The sequence below is a fragment of the Sebastes fasciatus genome, chromosome 12, assembly GCF_043250625.1.
Source record: "Sebastes fasciatus isolate fSebFas1 chromosome 12, fSebFas1.pri, whole genome shotgun sequence".
Taxonomy (NCBI): Eukaryota; Metazoa; Chordata; class Actinopteri; order Perciformes; family Sebastidae; genus Sebastes; species Sebastes fasciatus.
In genome coordinates this window covers 12,908,099-12,923,755 of record NC_133806.1, presented here as the reverse complement: position 1 = coordinate 12,923,755, position 15,657 = coordinate 12,908,099, and the positions used below count along the sequence as shown (strand labels likewise).

The 15,657-nt window shown below is 41.0% G+C and overlaps 1 protein-coding gene across 7 annotated transcripts in view; it reads left to right on the top strand.

Annotated features, from left to right (window-relative positions):
- Positions 1-15,657, top strand: part of erfl1 (Ets2 repressor factor like 1) — a 109,790-nt gene that overhangs the window by 21,943 nt on the left and 72,190 nt on the right. For 6 of the 7 annotated variants that reach the window (XR_012596126.1, XM_074653157.1, XM_074653151.1 and 3 more), the window contains exons 1-2: positions 3,138-3,222; positions 4,606-4,725. The exons of the other annotated variant lie outside the window; for it this stretch is intronic. The gene's annotated coding sequence lies outside the window, so the exon portion shown is untranslated. Of the gene's footprint in view, positions 1-3,137; positions 3,223-4,605; positions 4,726-15,657 lie in introns of those variants that run through there. 7 annotated transcript variants of the gene reach the window in all.

The window sequence follows — 15,657 nt, the reverse complement described above, 5'->3', positions numbered from 1 at the left end:
TTTACTTAAAGTGGCAATCCTTATTATCAGTCCTGGTTGATTTAGAATTTATATTTGAGTGAAAACAGTGGGGATTGTGCTCAGAGTTTATGTTTAGTCAGTTGTTGATACATGAGCATTTAGAAATAGAATAGAAAAATTGGATTTGCACATGAGCTTCAGGTTTTCAGAATTACAGAATACAGATTAATCTGTAACAATGGATCATATTTATTATTATATTACAAGATCATTATATGTTATACACCTAGTTACTTCCCAAACACTGTTTGTAGGTAAAAAGACAAAACATTTCTGACCCAGTGTCAACAAAAGTTAAACATTATTAATTTCACAAATGAAATAGAATAGTAAATTGGATTTGCATATGAGCTTCAAGTTTTCAGAATTGTGTGCATTTTTTTCGTGTAAACAACAGCATTTTTTTCCGGGGATGTCACTACAGACACCTAGTTCATATTACTGCAAATTTATAAATATTACAATATTTTCCTCAGTGGGCCATATGCTCAGTCACCATAGTGTTACCTCATTTGGCGATAGAAAGTAACTTAACAGATATCCATTTAAATGAAAATCTTCGAGATTGCCACTTAAAATTAAAGTGGCAATACCACGCTGTGAAAATACGCTTCTACTTAAGTAGAAATACAAAAGTATTCTCATCTTAAAGTACTTGAAATTTTAAGTAGAAGTACTCATTATGTAGAGTGTTATTTTATTATATACAGTGTACTAGTACATTAATGGATTATGATACAATAACATACAAGCAACATTTAGTTTTTTAGCTGGTCTAATTTTAACTAATTTATAAAGGCTACTGTTGGGTAGATTAATCTGTAACAATGCATCATATTTATTATTATATTTCAAGATGATAATATGTAATGCATCTAGTTACTTCCCAAACAATGTTTGTAGGTAATGTACATGAAGTTTTAAGTAGAAGTACTCATCATGTAGAATGAGTGTTATTTTATTATATAGAGTATACTAGTGGATTAGTGGATTATGATATAATAACATGTAAGCAACATTTAGATTTTTTATCTGGTCTAATTTTAACTAATTTATATAGACTTCTGTTGGGTAGATTAATCTGTAACAATGCATCATATTTATTATTATATTACCAGATGATAATATGTTATACACCTAGTTACTTCCCAAACACTGTTTGTAGGTAAAAAAGACAAAACATTTCTTACACATTGTCAACAAAAGTTAAACGTTATTAATTTCACAAATTAACTAGATTCCATCATGGTATTATTAATGTTTCCTCTCCCTTAATATGGCCTTTTAACTATAGCTATAGGTTGTGTTTGCATCACACAAAATCATCACAAGCTTGGATGTGGTCTACAGCATGGTTTTCAAAGTGGGGTCTGGGGACCCCCAGGGGTCCTTGAGGGGATCCAGGGGGTCACCAGCAAAAAGGGGAATCATTTATTTTCACTATAATTCAATCCATAAGTAACGCAATGACAGCAATGACAGAAACTATGACTATTTTGGTCATGGGTTTCATACACTTTCTGTAATAAAACAGAACAGAAAGCAAAAATGGGAAAAACATGGGTCCTTGGTGTGAAAAGGTTTGGGAACCACTGGACTACAGTATGTCCCTGAGCAATGTCCCATGGTGTTTTTGCTTCGCTGTCCAGGGTGCTGAATGTGCTCGGCCCTCAGTGCCAGGATATCTGTTCACTGTCCAAGGTGCTGAAACCATCTCCATCGGCACTCTTTGTTTTCAGTCAAAGGAAAGTAAACCAAACTCCCTTTTAATTACTTTGTAGGCCTCCTTAATCGAATTTACTTTATTTATCAATCATTTTGACAGTTTTGGATAAGTCAATGAAATACGTATAAAAGCTCATCCGTAACCGAGCGAACCGAAAACCACAACTCATCCTGACGGGGTCACTAGCAACCACGTCGTTCAGCTCGGGGCTTTGTCATGTCAACGACCCCCCGAATAAGCACATATTCCCAACTGACAAGTTTGTCATCCAGTCTCAGGGGGATTTAGTGTCAAGACGTGCTTTAATACAGATTATATAATATTTATGGGCCTACTGTATAATCAAGAAAGCATCAAAATCAGCACAATGAGGCTTTGCTGTAGTACATTTTCATTGTGATAATGAGTAAAATAGCACTGGAATAAAGCTATTTTAGCAAGAGCTCCGCTGCTTGACAGTGTAATTATATTGAACTATTATTAAGTATCCTAATCGAGCGGGAAGACAGAAAGCTACAGAGATAGTCAGATGAAATTAAGTTTGTCGGAGAGACACAACGCGCGCCCCTCCCTCCTTCACGCGCCTCTCGGGCTACTCGCAGCTCCTCAGAACTCTGCTCGAGGACATTCCGGGAACCATCTGTTTCCGGCAGAGCACCGGGCGCGGGGCACGCAGGAAGCGAGGCTCACAAATTTGCGAGGAAAGGTGGTTGTCTGCCAATGCGCTTGTTGTGAAATATCGCCCTCCCCTCCCTCCCTCCCCCTCCGCTTGGATTCCTCTCTGTCGTGTCGTACCTAACAGGAGAAATGAAGTGTTGCAGAACAGAACGGAACACCGAACTAATAACTGTGCATGAGGAGAGAGTGTCTAATGAGTGTTTACTAGCGATACATCACTGATGAAGGGACGGGGAAACTGGTTGTGGTACAGTTCACTATACCTGTTCATACCATCACAATCCACTATTAATGGCAGTTAGGGCTGGTCCAACACATAACAGGTGTTCAGGCAAGTGTGAGAGGCAGAGAGAGAGAGAGAGAGAGAGAGGATGAAGAGAGTTAGTGTCAAGGTAAACTGGCAGAGAGACAAACCAATCTCCACCTCTCTGATGAGAAGTGCCCTGGGCATTTGCAGCAAAGACTGTGATACTGCACTGTGGAGAGGATATGATCTTCCCATCTTTCTACTCTATCAGTTCTAGTTGTAATCTAATTTAAATCAGATAAGATCCTCCTAGTGGCCTGTTCCTAAACATTTAATTTGAGGGAAAATGCTGAGAACTGTGGTGTAAAGAGTGTCGTCATTAACATGGTTATACGTGTTGATGGATTTGGGGGTCCGATCCAGAAATATGATAAGATCTCCGCTTGCTCCTACTTTAGGAGGCCTGTTTTTCTCTCACCCCTGCAAAGGTCAGACGATGGAGCCTGCAGATGCATCACCTGAGACCAAAGGAATCTGCGGACACTTCACAGTGAGTGGAAAGTGTTAACAGGATCATAGCCTGAGGCTGAGGAAAGAGGTCTCTATTCATGTGTGAACAGGACATCATCCTTCTCCATAGTATATCTGGTTTTCCCTATTATATTTATTGCTTTATCACAATATAAATTCACACGTGTTACAGAGACAAGCTTTGCAAAATGTATTAATATCTTTTTGATATTGTAGACATTGGCAACGTCCAAAATCACATACTACGCACCGCATTCTCAATAGGTGTGCTCTCGTTCAACATACATTTGTGTGAATAAACAGTAGTATGGATATTTTTGGACGCACTGAGTTGTAATTTATGTCGTCACTTCCTGAGAGCCTCCTTGCCCGTTGGTTACGTGTAACCATGGTAACCCGTGCCAACTTCATGTGACCAAAACGACGGTTTGTGAGAATCAAAGTGAACTAATTTAAAAACTAAATTACATCTAGCAAAGTGAAATCTTATACTTACACTTAAATTGAAGCATTATTGATGATGCAGAGCTGTCCATCAACGTCCGTTATGAACAACGTCGTCACTACCGCATTGCATTTTGGGATATTTATTTATGATATTTATTATCATTTGTGTCCAGCGTTGCATACTGTAATATTTACCACAAATAGTATGCAATTCGCGTACTGTTGGGTTTATACTAAGGTTTCGGACATAATAAAAAAGCTCACATACTGTTTTAGCGTACTCAATAGTATATTAGTATGGAATTTTGCACACAACAATTTAAACAACTTTTTCCAGAACACCATCTGACAGAACAGAATTTAAAAATCACACATTTTTGATACACAAATGAAAGCTAGATAAGTCATTTTACAGTTTACAGACTTTTCTCTGAGCTTATAAACCACAGAGTTTGGACAAAATAATATCACACATACAAACACTGCTACACAGGTGTATCACGTTACCTACAATGCCAATTAGCATCAATCGTCAGCTATGAAACAGTTCTGGCAATTAACGCTTTGATCTGTGAGTTTTCAAAGTAGCATGAGGCACCAGCAGAGCTTATTATTATAGATAGCAAGTTATTTGTGGAAATAAGTGCAAGTATATCAGTCAACAAATCTGCAAAGTTATTCAATCCCTGTAGAGGAAAAGTCTTGAAAATCCGCACAAATATATACCAAACACAAATGTCAACAAATAGGAATGGTAGCCACAAGGTAAAATAAAATGGATATGATGGACATATACAATTTATACAGCTTTGACAAACACTGCTAATGGCCAAGCAACCCAAAATAACCTACCTTTTTTTACTGCAAAGTCTTTGATGATGAAGTGTTGGTTATTTTTTCTAACCCATGTATTTGATCTCAAGTGTTATGTATGTTTCTCTTTGCCATATTGCAGGGGCTCGGAGAAGAATGTTATCACATTTGGAGAGTGATATTGATTAATGAGAACCTTTTTGTCACACGCCGAGGCTACGGGAGACTGATCACTGAAGATCAAAACAAAGGAGAGAGCCAGGTAAGAGCAAACAAGGAGGAACAATAAGTACAACTGACAATGGTAGACACAGTGTTGTTAGCCAGAACATGACTGGAGAGATAACGAAAAAAAGGTGGAAAAAAAGAAACAAAAAAAAAATCGTACAAAGTAAAACTGAAAAGTAGTACAGAGAGGGATGAAAGCAGTAGAAACAGAGGGGAAAGAGGAAGGAAAGGAGGAACGAGGGATAATTGCATTAGAAAGAAGAGAGGGCCAAAAGGAAGGAAATGATTAGAGGAGAAGGGACTGATATCCGATAGAGAGAAGGAGAGATGGAGGAGGGGATGGGCGGGAGAGGAGGGCTCACTTACCGCCCGCCGTTCAATATATACTGACACTCTCTCTCTGTGTCAATACACAAACACGCTGTGTGTGTGTGTGTGCTCGTATAGCTCTTAATCCTAGTCTAGCGTCCTACTTCGCTTGTCCCATCCACGGTCTCAGAGGAACGTTCATGTCAATCTCACTCATTCACTCAGTTTGTCTTGAACTTCCACGTTCCCTTATTAGAATTGATCTGATTATTACAATTTTTTTTTTTTATTTCTCAATTCACATTAGTTTTATCCATGGCTGTTTACACGATCATTACCTGAATGCCTTTAATTCGCAACCAAACCATCATTAAATATTACCTTGTTTGGTCAGTCAAATGCCATCTTTGAAACATAAACAACCTTAGTCTCTCATCTTCATCTCTCTTTGTTCTTCTTCTTCTTTCACCTTGCATTTATCTTGCCTCAAAGTTATACTATCTCACCGCATATCTCCCGTGCCTCGCCATCTATCAACTGCCTTCCCCTTCTCCCTCCCTCCCTCCCGAGCTCCCTCTTTCCAGGCGGCCTACCTTTTGTCATTGACCCCTGCCCTGGGTGTCTGGGCATTGACTGGCTCTCTCCGTGTCACTGGAGCTCCCTGTCAATACTTACCAGGTTTGGCCACCCTCTGCGCTGTGGTCAGAGAGTGGGGGAGAGAGGGAGATACACGAGATGCTCCACAGCACCGGGAGATAAAATAAAAATGAACGAGAGGGAGAGTAAAACAAAGACAGACGGAGAAGAAAATGATGAAGGGAGGCAGTGTGTGAAGCAGCTGGTCAGCAGCCTTATAAGGTTGTTCCACTTTAGTAGAGCCTTCTTGTTTTTTTGGCATGTGAAGCTTTACAGTGTGTGAACTCATGAACAATGTAACACCACCGTTAGCTGCCCCAGATATCTGCAGCCATCACATACAATGTTTTATTCTTACCAATCATCTACCACTTCTTTTACTTGAATAAACTTTGAGGGAAAAAAAGGCTAAGTATTAGACATAAGCACATAAGCTAATCGTACCTGTGGTAACTTCTAACTAAGCAAATGACATTTCTACAAGGTTTGCCACAGAAACTACCATTTCACCTCAACTCAATCAATCAATTTCATCATCAAATTAGCTACATGTATCATAACGTCAATTAGTCAATAAATGAACGTTAGAAACAGAAAAATATGCTCTGCTTTAGCTGCTTTGTTGTAGATAAATATGTAAGATTGGTTTTAAGAATGTACAGAACAAAGTGAATTGTCAGAAAAGTTAGAAATTAGAAACATTTTGTGGGGCGTTAAAGATTAATGTGGCAGCTGATGTTGGTGATGAGGTGTGTGCGTGCAAGCTAAAACCCAAAGAGCACGACAACAGATACAGGATTAGTGTGCCGATAGCTTTACACATGTTGTTCATGTATAAAGCTATCATACACGAACAACATCTTTATTGATAAAGATAGATGTATTGTATATTCACAGTGTACACTCAAATTAAACAATAATAAGTAGATGTGAGAACCCCAATCATGTTTCAGCCGTTATAGATGTCGTTCTGTACATCCTCATCCAGAATTCATACAGTATCGTTTATAAACTCAGTGTGAGCGTCGCTCCCTATTTTACAGTCTACTCCATCTGCGGCAACGCTCGGCCTCCCGTTCCCTCTTTCCCTCTTTCCTCTTTACTCTTTTCATTTCCTCTAATCTCTCACTCTCCCTTGCTCTAACTCCGTGTCACTTTGATTTCCCTATCCACTGGCCTGTGGGATGTGTGTGTGTGTGTGTGCGTGTGTGTGCGTGCTTGCATGTGTGTGTGTGTGTGTGTGTGTGTGTGTGTGTGTGTGTGTGTTGCCTGTTAAGAGAGCATGACTTAATTGTGTAAAGCAGTTTCACAATTGTAAGTGAGTCAGTGGATGCGTCCTTTAGCACATCAGTATATGTGGCATTAGAATTACATGGGATGTCTCATGTAATCCACGTTTTCTATTTTGGTTGCAGGTGTCCCGATGCATTCTCTGCTTTGTTTAAACTATATTTATATGGTTATCAGCATGAGGCTTTTCATGCATATGGTTCTCTAAGTATATGATTGTGCATATGACCGTGTGTCCACGTTTGCTTGCCAGTGTGCGTTTCATGAATATGTCTATGTTTGTGGATGTGTATGTGTGTGTGTGTGCAGAGACGCCTCTGCGTCTGGGCTGGAGCCTGGATGGGCCCATCTATATGAGAGTAGACAGTGTGCGCGTGGAGAGCAGGGGAGTGAGAAGGACGTAGCGGCAGTTGGGGGGGGGGGAGAGGCAGCGCCAGGCCGAGGGGCCCCCCTCTCGTAGACAGTTTGACTGATGACATGCATTAAACAGTTAATCTGTCTGATTGAATGTTTGCTTCCTCCAAATTGAAACATTAAACAACAAGGCGAGAGAGAGAGGGAGGGGAGAGCCCAAAGAGGAGAGAGGGATATGGCTTCATCTATTGCCCAAATCATGCAAAGCATGAGACTGGAATATATAATACTGTCCTGTGAGCTAGAGAGAGGGGGAGCGAGAGGAAGAGAGAGATTGGAAGGGACAGAGAGAGGAGTGTGAATGAGGGGAAAGAGAAAACGAGTGAGGGAGAGAGATGAGAATGGAAAGGCTCTGGGTAGGTGGAGGGGGACGAGAGGAGAAAAGGGTTAGCGGGGGGGAGAGAGGAAGAGAGAGAAAGGGATCAGTGAGATGGAGAGGATACAGGAGAATAGGCCCATAGAGAGAAGCTCTGCAGAGCCAAAGTTCTCTTTAGCTGACAGTCCAACGGAGACAAAAAGCAAAGATTAAACAGCATCAGTTTAAAAGGATTATGTCGGTATTATAAAGAGAGGAATACTTTAACAATTAGTGCAGTTTTGTCTCTTTTGAACCTCACACAGATTCAGCCTAAAACCAACTTCTTTTAAGCAGGTCCAAGTCATTTATCTGTCCTTGTTGTCTGGCTTTATGTTCCAGACAGGAAGAGAGGAGGCAGTTGTCACTATTTCCTAACCTGGTTTTACTTCCTGGGGTCGTGACCCCTCTCACGGAGCCTGGAACCTCCTTATGTTGTCAGCTCTCTCCCAGTGGTACTGACACAGAAAGCAGGGTGCACCCTTTTAGACTACATCATTATGTGCTCACAGAAGACATGCATCTACTGATAAATAATATCAGTATTTCTAGTACGTTCTCAGCCAGAGAAAACAAATGTAGACATTTATAATTCTGTCATGAGATACACCCATAATTATGATTGATTCTCCAAACCTAACAGTTTTTCTGTTCAAGGCTGTTCAGTGCTGAAATGATCAAAGAGCCCGGTCTTCTGATTTTAATGTTGAGATGAGATTGTTTTTTTTGTCTTTTACGCTAGAAGAAAAATATAGATTATAATGAAACTGCAGCTATTGTGCAGATTTTTCAAAAGTGGGCAAAACATTTTGGACATATTTGTGGTATCTAAGCTTCAAGCCTCTAGGTGGGTGTTTTCCATGGCATTGTTTAACTGACATCTAAGAGTCGGTGTTACTAGAAGAAGCGCTGTCAACTTCCATGGTGCGCTACTGACTGGAGAGTGTCATATTAGCCGTTTCCATTCACATATTTTTATGCGCATTTTGAAGTATTGCATAAGAAAAGCTATATGGAAACGGCAAAATTTGATAAAATTTCCTCAGTTATGCTCACTTGAGGAGAAATGAGGCCAATGCAGAAGTACCAACACGTTCTCATCCCAACTCGTCACATAACCTCCGCTTTGTCACGCCCCTTGGCGTCACTTTATTTCCAGCATCAAAACCACTATAGTTACCCTTGCTGTCACTTTAGGATTACGCAACAAAACACTATAGTTATGTTTAGAAAAGAAATACATGGTTGGGCTTAAAACTACTACATTTGTACATTGAAAATGACACTGAACGCTGTGAACACGGGACAATAATAAACAGCTGATAGAAACGTGACGCACTGGACACAAACAGCGGTCTCCTGGATGAAAGCCTTGTGTTTGTTGGACCTATCCACCTCCTCTCCCGCCCAGTGTGTGTCTTTTCGCATCTTTAAACTACGTCACCACACTTCCGGTGCGTTTACTGTTGCTGTGGATGGGTTTATTTATTATATTTAATGTAATGCCCGGTGAGTTTCATACCGGTGCTAAAGGGTGCCGTGTGCGGCGGTACCGAACGCCGACGGCTGTGATAGAGCCTCCGTATTTGACGCCCTGGGAATGTCAATGGGCTGGAAGTGCCTTAAACTTGCATTCTTTCTAGTAACCAGCAGGGGGCGACTCCTCTGGTTGCACAAAGAAGTCTGATTGTATAGAAGTCTATGAGAAAATGAGCCTACTTCTCATTTAATTTCCAGTAAACATTGTAAACATGAGTTTATGGTCTCAATCCCTAGTTTTTAGTCTTCTTCAATACAGCATGATGTTCATTTAGTAAATTATGGTCCCATTTAGAGTCAAATAGAGCATAAAGCAGGGGATGCTTTAGGGTGTGTCTACCTTGTGATTGACAGGTCACTACCACGGCGTTGTCCGGTCTGGGAGTTGTCTGTGTTTTCGTTCGATCTTTTTGGTAATTATGGTTTTGACCAAATAAGTACTCAAGTCAAAGCTAATACCATAATATATATATATATAGAATATATGTTATATACTGCATGTTTTTACAGAGCAGCAGATGAACGCATGAGCAGAGGGAGACAGACAGATAAACGATAGGTTAGCTCTTAACAGAGCCATTGCCACAGAATGCTGGTAGCAGATTGGGAGAAATTGGGTGACCCCTAGCTGGTAATGTGATATGTCATTTAGCCTTAGCCCGACCCTGTCCCCTCCCAGGGTTCACAGCCGTCACCAGGCTCAAAATGGGCTTCCCTTCCCTTTGTCTCAAGTGCATATTCTCTTCCTCGAAATGACCATCATTTTCTCCGCTGGCTGATTTTGGTCCAGCTCTAAGACTGAGGTATAATTGCACAAACAGGTCTTGAAGAGCACATAAGCTTAAAGCCACTTTACCGCCCAACAGTCAGAGCAGTGAGAGAGAAGAAGAAAAAAAAAAAACAACAGGGGAAGATGAAAACATTAATGGATAGGTTGCAGGATGGACGGATAAATTGATAGATCTTTTAGAGAAGGTCAAACTTCTGTGCCCACACGCGGGACCATCATGAAGAGAAGAGAAATTGATTGCCGCTCACAAAGGCGCTGAAATGACTAGAGAAATTATTTTCTGGGCAATGAACATTCTAGGAGGTATGGGGCGGTGGGGGGTCGGGGGGGAGCTGAGAGAAAGTGCAAACCTTTCTCACAGGGTACAAAATGGCTCAAGCAGACTACTGTCAAGTGGAGAAAGATCATTCAGTCGATCTTCAGGTAGATCCCCGCCGAGCTGGCTGAGGGGTTGTTAGTGTGTACGTGTTTGCATGCATGCATGAATGTGTACACAAAGGGGTGTGAGATCTGAAAAATAATTTGTGGGATCTCCAATTAAAGGATCCAAATCACAACAAATTAAACACCTTTTGTAATTGCCCTTCAGAAACATCCTGATAGGTAAGACGACATCATTTGTCAGTGTCCAAAATTGTTTCAAATCACCACTGCAAAAATAAAAGCATTTTGTAATTTGACACCGCTGTGGTTAAAGTTTGGTTCGATGTTTTGACACAAAAACGACTTGGTTGGGGTTCGGCAGCGATCGTGGTCATGGTGGGAAGAAAGAGTTATAATTCCTACCAGCAGTCTTTGTCGCTTGAACATAAACAGATGTTATTGTTGGGAATTTGCTGAAACAACCGATGATGTCGACAGTCTCCTGAATCTAGAGTCCGAGGATAGAGGGTGCTGTACGTTATACAGACTGGAATTCCCTTTTGAGGCACATCTTTTTTATTTGGAGTCATTTTGGCCGTCACCATCTTGTTTTTTTGGAAGAAATGACACGAGAGGGTGGAGCTAAGTACAATCGAACGTTGAAGAAGACATTTTTATGAAAACAAAATACTAAAATTAACTTTGATGAACTGAAAACCCACTGTGAAAGCGTTAAAGTTATGAGGGCTACTTGTGAAACATTCCGGTCGAACACATCGTCTCGAAACTCCAACTCCAGTTCCGCGTCTCAAGTTGCTAATCGGACTGTAAACAATGAGCAGCGCACGGAAGAGGAAGTCCTGGCCCGGATATCTGCTGGCTACACCAGAACCCCAGAAATACCCCCAGAGACTTATCTGTCGTCAGAACGATGGCCGATGGGTTCTGAGATTACTTGAATTTCCGAAACTGTTTATTTGTACAGAATGATTTCACTGAACCGGTCAGCTTACTTGTACAGTATATTTTCTTTAAAAGCTCTCAGCCCTCTGGTGTCATCACAAGCATCGCTCTTCGGAGAGCTCCGCCACTGGTGCATTAAACACCCCCCTCATGGGGGTGTAAGTGAATGCAAAACAATAAACAAACTGCCCCCAAGAGACTTTAACTAAACGAGCTTCTATCGCATTACAAGAGTCACAGTACTTTGGCATCCCCCCACCCCAAAAATTACAACAATAATGAATGAATCTCCTTCACTCTTGGGGTTTGTGCTAAACACCCATCAACATACTTCATTTGGTGAGTGATAACGAGTGATCCTTTGACACATGAAGCCTCGTTTGCACCAACTTATCCCTGCACTTGACAAACCTATTAATTCCTTTTTCAGATAAACGAATCTTTCACTTCCATATCTATACCCCCATCACCAAAATGAGCGATCCTCCTGTTTCATGACACCCCCCCCTTTTGTTTTGATGACAATGAGGCCCCTTCTTCCTCCTCATCCCTAATGACACTCAGATTGATAGAGGCCCAACCAGCAGCCCAACAAATGGCCTGGCATCAGGACCAGAGGAATGGAGCACAGTGGCAGATATGTAGATCGGGGGGGCGCAGACAGAGATGGATCAGGGGGTCTTACGTGTGGATAAACAGAGTGAGGTTGATTGCTAGCACAGAGAGGGGCCATTACGGCGAATCCGCACGCTAATCATAATGAATCACTTACTTATTAACCGTTAATTATGGCACGCAAATACATCCCATGCAGGCGAGCGAGCAGGGAGGCAGGCGGTGGTGCCTGCCACCGTTCTGGGGGGGTACAGGAGGAGGCGAGGAGGCCACATTAATTTATTCTTATTTATTAATTTCCCTAATTAAAACAACAAGGCTGTGGAATAGAAGTGTTTTCTTTGGGTGAAACAAATGGAGGCCCCTGGATAGCGATATGAAACCAGGCGTGGCGTGGTGTAAACATTAAATCATGTGAAGTGATGGTGCTTGTTCAGCTGTTCATTATTAGAATAGCTTTATCCAATTGGGCTGCCCCCTCTTACCCTTTCTCTTTGTTATTATATCACACAGCAGCCCCTCTTCTGTCATAAGGAGCACACACACGCTTGTACTCTGGTGATGTGGATGGCAGATTTCAGCATCATTATTCAGTAAAATGGTTTACCACACACAGTATCGCAACAAGCCACAGTTCCTCCTTGAACGCATCCTCCTGAAATGCCATAAAATCAGACAGAAACGTCCCGTCTTTCCCGTTTGATTGGCAGATGTTTATACCTCTTCTCCACTACTGTACAGGCCTTTTTTTACTGAAGCTAAACTGCTTCTCCCATTTTCTCAAATTCATTCATCTATCTCATTGTCCCCCTCCCTCCCTTTTCCACAATGCCTTCTCTCAATTTCCTGATCTCTCTCTCACTCCCTCTTAGTCCCGGAGTGGCCCACCTGAGCGGGCGGGGCACGGTAATGGCGTTAATGCCCGGTAATACGGGCCAGATATTATAATCTCAACACTGTCACATTGCGTTAGCCGTGGGAGACTGACGTGTCAATGCCACGGTGAGCAGGTGACGCGTGGGGCTCAGGAAGCGTGGCCCGGTAATCGCCCAATACAGACACATTTATTTTAGAGTTGAATATTTTCACCACACTGTTTTTGCCGCAGCGTAGCGGGTATTTAGGGGGGGAACTTGTGTCAGTCCGCCGGCCAGGGAAAAGGCATCTTATCTATACCTAGGTGGTGTAAACTTTAAAACAAAGCTCGTGACAGTTGAAATAAATCATTATGGATTAACATAATATATCTACAATGATCTGGAATCAGTTGACGATTTGTACAGAATCAGAAATCATGACTGAATTGACATTTTGAGGGGGGATTCGTCTAGATATTGTTCTGATATACTGTTGTGTAATTTAGCGTAAACTAACTAACAATCTCAATAATAATTCACGATGGTGTTTGTACTTCACTGTTCTGTGCACACTGAGTTAAGACGCTTTTTTTTATCAAATAATATAGCGTTGCAACAACTAGGTTATCAAATTCTGCTTTGTCATCCATTATTGATTTTAGATGGTGACATTTGTAGTACCCATTTAGGACTTCTATCTTTGTGTCATAAATTATAGGTCTAAACACATATGATTGAAAAGTTGGACTAAAAGTCTTGCGTTTTGTTTCTTTTCAATGCTCATAATTGAAAATGTAGGCTTTATTTACACACATTCATGTGAGCAAACATCAACAACATCAGAAAACATTAAAAACTCAGATTCAGTTGTTATTTCAGGTATTAAAGACCTCGTAATCAATTAGAAATTGAAAGTAGGGTTCAAAATCAACTTTATTGGCCAGGTATGTTGACACATACAAGGTATTTGTTCTCAGTAGCTCCCAATAAACTTAAACACAGTGCAGAGGAGAAATGGACAGGATGATACAGATGCATACAGCTAAACAGACATATATAAGTAGGGCTGACCCGAATGCTTCGAAGCTTCGACCATTGCCATGGTAATCAACCTCCAAATCAGTATTCGAAGGCTTCGTTGTTGTTTTTTTTAATATAATTATGTAATAATAACACTGTATAAATCCCCAAATAGCCCATGAAATAAGGAATAATCCCACAACATTATTCATGTTCAACATTTATTATCATTAGTTATTCTCAGACAGATATGGCTGTTTGTTGTGTGTAGAGGTGAGTGTATGTACAGTAGTGCGGCAGCGGCACTGTCCTGGGCACTGAAACGGGGGAGATGGAAACAGACAGACAGAAGAACATGTCACTCTGCTGCACCGAAGCAAAGCTTCGAATACCTTCGAATATTTCTCACCGAAGCTTCGAAGCCCAAAAAATGATATTCGGTGCAATATGCTATTATATACAATGTGTTTTGTTCTCTGGTGGTGATACTACACGTTGTTACATGTCTCAAAAAGTGTTTGACTTTTCGAATGTACTGCAATATGTGACGCATCATGTTGTATCACTGCATGCTGTGATCTGATATACAGATGGCTAGTGAGTCAGTATGAGTTTGTATGGGCAGTTTTAGAGTCTCTTTTCCCCTGACCTTAATGCCTTTGAATTGTTGGAGGGAAATGGGGCCCCTAGAGGAAACACATACGACATGGGGAGAACAAACAACCTCCACCAGAGATTGAAACCCAACACTTTCTTGTTGTGAGGTAACAGTGTTGTAACCACTGCATTTCGGTGAACTTCCAGCACAATGAACTTGGTGTCAGGACGCCGTAGAAAACATATCTGACTAATTGGCTTTGTATTTGAGACACGCACTTGCTGGTTAGATGTCAGCAGTCCTGCATTTGCATCCGAAAACCAAGACTGAACTATATCTAAAAGGACATATTAAAGGTGTTGTAGACTAACTCATGGCATACACACAGTACCTGTTCACTGTCAGCGTTCTGCAGCGTACCCTGTACTGTCTGTAGACCGACCTCTAAATAATTTTTGGCCCTTCTTGAAAGCAAAAAAGAAAACGATCCGTCCCTCACACGGCCGTCCCCAGTTACGCTCTCGTGGGTGCACCGGCTCGTCAGTGATTTATGCGTGTGTGTAATTGAGTGTTAATAAAAAGTGTGTCCGGAGCGCATGTAATTGTGTGTTTTCAAGACCCGCCATGTGTGAGCTTGTGTGTAATTGGGTGTTATCGATGTTGTGAGTGTACGTCGGGGTTGAAAGAGCGAATGGACAGGTTACAGTGTGATTGCAGTTTTGGAGAATCCCTTTAGAAGTACTCTCATTTTATTTTGTTTTCTGTATTTTTAAAGGCAGGAATTATTTTCAATAATGTATAATTCTTGTATATTTTCAATTGATGTACTCTATAAGTTAAAAGATTTGTGAGAGCCCTCATTAACACCAAGAACCTTTATTTATTTTGTTGTATGAGACTTAGCAGAGGTGTTCAAAAACCTGGAGAAATGGATTTGTTGACTAAGAAAATCAGTCTTTGTTTTAGCTATTGCACATATTAGCAGAGTGGAGTTTAGTGTATTAAGAAGAGCACAGGTATTTATTGTATGTTTTCAGGTTGGCTATATAGGAATAACATTGAGCAAAATGGGTATGAAAGTATCTTGTCTTTTGCTTTTTTTCTCCTATTTTCTATACGTGTCTGTGCTATATTTGTGTATGTGTTAAGTGTTGCTGTAACATAATAGGTGAGTGAACGGTGTGTGTATGTGGCGGTGATGGCAGTGTATAGAATAG